Source organism: Trachymyrmex cornetzi, unplaced genomic scaffold, assembly GCF_001594075.2.
Source record: "Trachymyrmex cornetzi isolate Tcor2-1 unplaced genomic scaffold, Tcor1.1 scaffold1591, whole genome shotgun sequence".
NCBI classification, from domain to species: domain Eukaryota; kingdom Metazoa; phylum Arthropoda; class Insecta; order Hymenoptera; family Formicidae; genus Trachymyrmex; species Trachymyrmex cornetzi.
In genome coordinates this window covers 13,118-19,992 of record NW_017296192.1, presented here as the reverse complement: position 1 = coordinate 19,992, position 6,875 = coordinate 13,118, and positions in this window count along the sequence as shown.

Sequence of the window (6,875 nt, the reverse complement as noted above, 5' to 3'; positions counted from 1 at the left end):
TGACTTGCAATTTTCACCAGATATTCTTGAGACCTCAAGCTTCAAGAAAATGCAAAAAAAATCGATTTTTTTCGACCATGCTAAGTGTATATCTCCCCTTAATAGCATTATACCAGAATGAATGTTGTGCACTATTTCTCGTCACGGCAACTCGCAATGGTGTATTTGATTTCATCTCATATGCATTCACAAGAGAATCAAATAATTTATCTAAAAAATCCAAAATTTTTGCGACTATATATCCTTCTTCTTTCGAAATTTGTAAAGGTTCAATCTGTGTATTAACAGAACCTTAAAAATATAAACAGAAGTGTACTTTTTTTTATTAATTTCCATTTTATAAATTTTTTTAATAAAAATCTAACATTTAGTTGTATATATCGTAAAAGAAATGTTGACTTACCATTTAATTGACTATTATATTCGATAAATGCTGACAGACTTGCACTAAAAACTTGTGCTGCTAATTTTACCTTCATTTTTTAAATTTTATTTTTTTTACATGTTCGTCAGTTAATTTTTTTAATTGACGATTGAGTTTATTAGTATACATATCCAGTTGATAAGCAATTTCTACAATTTCCCATGAAGCAACTCCTTTCTTATTTTCATATGTGATCTCTATGTCTTTTTCGAGAAAGTTATTGCGTATTCCTTTTAACAAATGTGGAGAATCGTATAACACAATAATCTTGAGACCATACAAATTAATTGTTTCATCTACAAGTATTACATTGTGTTCATATTTTTATACATATATTACATTATAATATAATACCTACTATACATTTTTACTTATCGTATCGTTCGCCAGTTCTTAAATAATTACTTCTTGTATCATTTAGTAATTGGCGAAGTACAGCCACATTAGATGATCCCTGGTCGCATATCGTAGCAATAATAATGAATCCAGTCTTAATAACTTGTTGAACTGTTTTATTAATACATTGCATTAATTGTGCAGTTTTAGTCGAATTTTTGCAAAAATTATATGAAATAGGAATTTTCCAACCAGTTTTTATACCTTTCAGCATAAATACAAGTGCATGGTTAGCTATTCCTTGTGTTCTTTTATTTCCCCAGTCTTCGAAACCAACAATTATATCATTAATTTCATCGTATTGTAAATGAGCTTATATCGACATTTCGTCCCATATAAGAACGCATAATTTATCTTCATCTTTCATTAACGATTGTTCATGAGAAAGATGTGAAAATATTACTTCGTTTATACCTGCATGTAGTAGAACTTTTTGTAATAATCGTCTCAAATTTCTACCACTAGGTAGTGTAAATAATTTCTGTAGAAGTCTATATCCAGTATGAGACTCTTTGTACAATGATAATGCCAATATTTTCTCATTTAAACTGTATCTTATACCCTATATGTATGTCATTAAAACATAATCATATGTATTCAGTAAAAAAAATATTTTTTAATATCTTATTTCATGACATATGTATATACATATATGTATGTATATATATTGAATGTGTATATGTAAAGATGTGTTATATGTACATATACGATTTAGGTATATGAACAAATTTAATAATCATAATTAATGTTATAATTAAAATCAAATAAAATCATATTACAAGTATAATAATAATTGAATAATTACAAAAATTTTTATTTTTTAAACCAATAAATCAATCAATTGGGCTCTTGAGATAATTAATTAAAATACACAAAACTAAATAACGGGCAATTAAGAGCCTAAAAAAACGCAGTAATTTGTGCGGTACTTATATACATATAATTAAAAAATTATCTATTACATGAACGTTTCGGCTATGTTCAAGCCATCCTCAGCATTTTGCAGTTCATAATCCTAACAGGAAGACGATCCAAATTCAAGCCATGGAGTGCAGTAAGTAAATCTCACAGATTACCTTATCCAGAGAGTGGGTGTAACCCTCAATTAGTTGATTGACTGAATGACAACTAAATCAAACACAAAATCGTTAGAGAAAAACATTGGAAAACATGAATTGTATGAAGATCTACTTACTGTACACCATAACTGCACAAAAAATATATATCCATAAATTCAGTTAACAAGAAAGAAGTATTAAATTAATTACAAGACGACATAACGTTCACAGTGTCAATCGTAAAGTCAACTGTGAAATCGACATTAAGAAAAACAAAAATAAATAAGAAAGGAAACAATAATTGTCGTAAGTCATCGAATTGAAACATATTGTAGATAGCTGCTTCAGAATATTTAAACCAATCAGAATTTCTTGATTATGTTCGTATAAGCATGGTGCAAGAACTCCGTGTCTGATTTCAAATTTAAACCGTTGTCTTGCATTTTGATATTCAGCATTTCAGACACTAACATATCTCTCATTATCTAAAATTTCTGTGTTAACCCAATCAAATTCATGTTCCAATTGTAACCTATGTTCAGAAATAACAGATAAATTCCCACTCCTTTTGTTAATATCATTTTTGTGTTCATTAATTCTCGTCTTTAATTTACGGCTGGTCTGTTCCACATAAGAAGCGTTGCAATTTTTACAATTGATTTTGTAAACAACATTCTTCTTCGATTCATGAGAAAGACTATCTTTTTGTACTTTAATAATTCTGTCAAGTTTATTCAAACTAAAGAAGGATAATTTAACATTCAAATCTTTAATAACACTCTTAAATTTGTCATAAATACACGGTAAAAATGGAATAGTAAACCAAGAAGTTATTTTATTATCTATGTCAGGTTTGTCGGTTTGTTTAAATGTCTTACGTTTTAAAAGCGATCTTAATCGTAAATTAATCGTGTCAAAAATAAAATTCAAAGGGTAATCATTATCCAAAAATGTCCTGATAATAAACTTAAAATTGTCACTATGATATTTTGGATGAGATAATAAAAAAGCTCTGTCCACCATGCTCATAAGAACACCTCTTTTTTGTGAAAGAGGGTGAAGAGATAAAAAACTGAGATATCTCCCGGAGAAAGTTAACTTGTGATATAAAGATTAAATTCCAATTTTCCATTCATATTGATTATCGTCACGTCTAAAAAATTTAATCGATTACCACCAACTAAAGTAAACTGTAACCTAGGATGAAAAGAGTTAAATAACTCTAGAAATTCATCAATCAAATGATTAGGAACAGCAGTCACAGTGTCATCTACATATCTAAAATAAAAGGGTAGCTCAGTTCCAAATCTCTCCAACATTTCATTCTCTAAGTCCTCCATGACCATATCTGCAATGATGGGAGACAACGGAGAACCGATGGGTGTCCCAAATTTCTGAACATAAATTCTATTATCAAAAGTAAAAAAGGTAGACTCTAATATTAATCGTAAAGCTTTAAGAAATTCATCTTTTGATATACCACAGCCACGTGTAATAAAATGCCATCTGTTTGACACACTTTTTATAGCCAAATCTAACGGAATGTTAGTGAACAAAGATATTGCGTCTAAAGAAACCAATGAAAAATTATTATTAAAACAAAAACCATTAAGTTTTTCAACCAATTTGAAACTGTTATCAATGTGGCTACGTGGTTTAGGAACATTCTTCATGATAATATTATGCAAGAATGAAGCTAATGAATAAAGAGGGCTATCAATACACGAAACAATAATTCTCAAAGAACACCCCTCTTTGTGAATCTTGGGAAGCCCATAGACTCTGGGAAGGATCCCATCACTACAATACAATCTTTTGTACAATTTCGAATCAATATACCCACGATTCTTCCATCTCGTCAATAACATTCTCACTGATTCAGTCAGTTTTCTAGTTGGATCCCTATTGATTACTGTGTACGTGCTACTATCATCTTATCATCTAACATATTAAGCATTTTTCGTTTGTACTCATCTTGGTCAATTGCTACAGTAACATTACCCTTGTCAGCTCTCGTAAATAAAATATTTGAATTCTTTTTAATGAAACTCTTAGTGATTTTAAGTAAAAAAGTTAGTCTTTTATTGATGTCATGATTAACAGGTTTCGTAAAAGCAATTTTCTGTATCAATGAGATTGCACGATTTCTCACATCCAACACGCAAGTATTGCTTAAGCTTTTAACATTATTTTCGATGGACTTAATCAATTCAACGCAATTTTTCTTCAAGTTAAATGAAGGTAAAGAAAAATTACCCCCTAATTGTAAAAGACACTGTATTTCAGTCGGTATGGTAATTTTAGACAAATTAATGAACCATTTATTCCTAACTGAAAACAGTGCTGATTGTTCATTAAAATTAAAAAAGAAGGCTGGTTTTATGTCTATTTTGGAACTATTATTGTTGTTAAAAGAACCTGAAGTCAAACTGTTAAAAAACGAAAAAGCATTCTCATTAGAACAAGTCCAAAAATACTGAATCGGTTTAATCCTAGAAATCATTACTTTATTATGTTTAAAAAACAGCCAATTAATTTTTTTGTCAAGTCTCTTAAGTTCATCTTTATGTTTTAAGTTCAGAAAATTGTTTTGTTTTGTAAAAAATGACTCACAAAGATAATAAGGGATCCAACTAAAAATCTTTCTCACTAAGACTGCCGTCTGTCTTTCAGAATTATGTAGTGTTCTAAACGCATCATTGAGTTCCACATTAAGAACTCTGTGGATATATGTATTTTTCGCTTTATTATATCTATTACGTATATGTGGACGGTAAAAGTTTAAATCCAGGTGATAAATTCTATACAAATGTTGCGGAATAATCTTCTTTTGAATACAAAATTTTAGAAACTTAATGCGAACTGTGCTTTTAATAACAACTTTACGATGTTTAATCCACTGTTTCATCAATAACACTGGTATCATTCCGAACGTTATACAAATAAATTTAAAAAATATTTTTATTTTTTAATATGTATAATGTATAATATTTATAATTACAGGATTTACGACAGAAGATAAGATTTCATTAGTTTACATCCCGATAGCACACATCGGCCTAAGAATAGGTTTTCCTATAATAGAGTATAATAGAGATACTATCAATAATAATATTTTATATTAAATTGGCCAATTAATGATGTGGGCAATCGAATATCTCTAAATAATTATGAAAAATCAATACCTATATTTTGTAAGAATATTCGACTATGTTCATCTTTGCATATGCTCTTCAGTGCCAATTTTATCTTTGTACAGAATGTAGAAAAATGTATCTTTCGTTTTTTATTTTGATTCGTGATTTGCATATTTAAGAATGTTTTTTGTGTATCGCTCAATGCTGAATACTGTTTCCAAAAAGCACATTTAGTAAATTTGCTAGCATACTTTAATCGTTGTTTAAAATTAGTAGCGCTCTTACGTAAAATATTATTTTGTTTTGTAAATAATCTGCATTTAGTATAAATTTTTCTTGCAACTGGAGTCAAGTTTTCTTTTCTAGTAATATTACCAAGTATACTTCTACGAACGTGTTTTATAAAACGACAATTTTTTGTGTGTACTTTGAATGTCTAGGTCACACGGCTGTGTTTCTTGTTGAATTTCTTTTTCAATATTTACATTGCTTTTCAAAACAGTACTTTCTTCTTGATTTGTATTAGATTGACATATATCAAGAGAAGAATCGATTGTAATTGTTGCAGTCATTTCATTATACTGGGTGTAAATTTCAAATGAATTTTCTTCTTGAACTTGTATTGAATTAAGCTGAGAAATGCCAGAATCATTTGTTGTAACTGACAAATTCTGAGTTGGAATAGCATCATGCTTTAATCGTCTACAATGTAGAGTGAAAATATATGAATTTTCATCAAAATGTAAATGACAAATTTTATATTTTTTAACTTCTTCTTCTGGTAGATTCGATACCCATAACACAGATATTACTTCCAACCATTTTTTCATTAATTGTTTATTTTTAGGAAAATAATGTCCAGGAGCTTTAGCGGGAGATGTGCAACCTGGGATTACACATTTCCAAACTCTTTTATTAGTTATTTTATTCTAAAATTAAATTATTTGAAAGAAATTAGTGACTTTACGCAAATGTTTAATTTTCAAGAAATACTTTCTATTACATGCACAGTATCATTTTACCCATGTTGTTCACCAAATATTACAGAAGGATAAAATGATACATCATGCACATCATGCGCTATGCTCACATTTCGACCTGAATGCTACAGGTATAACTTTATCATTGTTGTTTACCGAATATTAAATAAGGATAATATGATATCTGGGAAGCACATGAATCGGAATGTGAACGAGCCCATGTGTGAAACGAAACGTATCCAGGTAAAAAATGTCATACAAACCTCAGCAACTAACGAGTTCAAAATAGTGTAAGGCGTGGAGAGAAAAATTGAATTGGCGCCTTATGCCTCGAAAGAAGGAATCTCCTTGTAGGAAAGGAACGAGATCCGAAAGGAACGATGATATGGCGTCTCTCAGGATCGTAAGGATAATCTGAGTGTCAGGACAGGATTATCTGCACGAGCTAAAGAATAGCTTAAGGAAGGGCGAAGAAATAGACTCTTGTACTTGGTATAAAATATCACACAAGGTTTTATTCCAACTTCACGTGTCGTGGTTCAAACAGAACTGTCCTACTTCTACATCTCTTTGCACACTTACTCATCCTGTTGGGCACACTCCGCCAATCACGTCGCACGAGCGAGCGAACGCCAATCCGCATCTATCACGTGGTCTGAAGGACCAATAGCAACATCGCACGTTGTATGCATGCGCATTACTAACAGCTACGCCATCTAGAACTAGCGCGCCAAGGACGAGAACCTAACCTTATCCTATTAATCTCTTATGGCTCCGGCACACCTTCTTATTAATTTAATTGGCCCAGGCCCTCGACAACGAGGTGAACATGGCCATGCTTACTAATCACAGTTAAAGCCGGAATCGCTTTTCAAAAAAT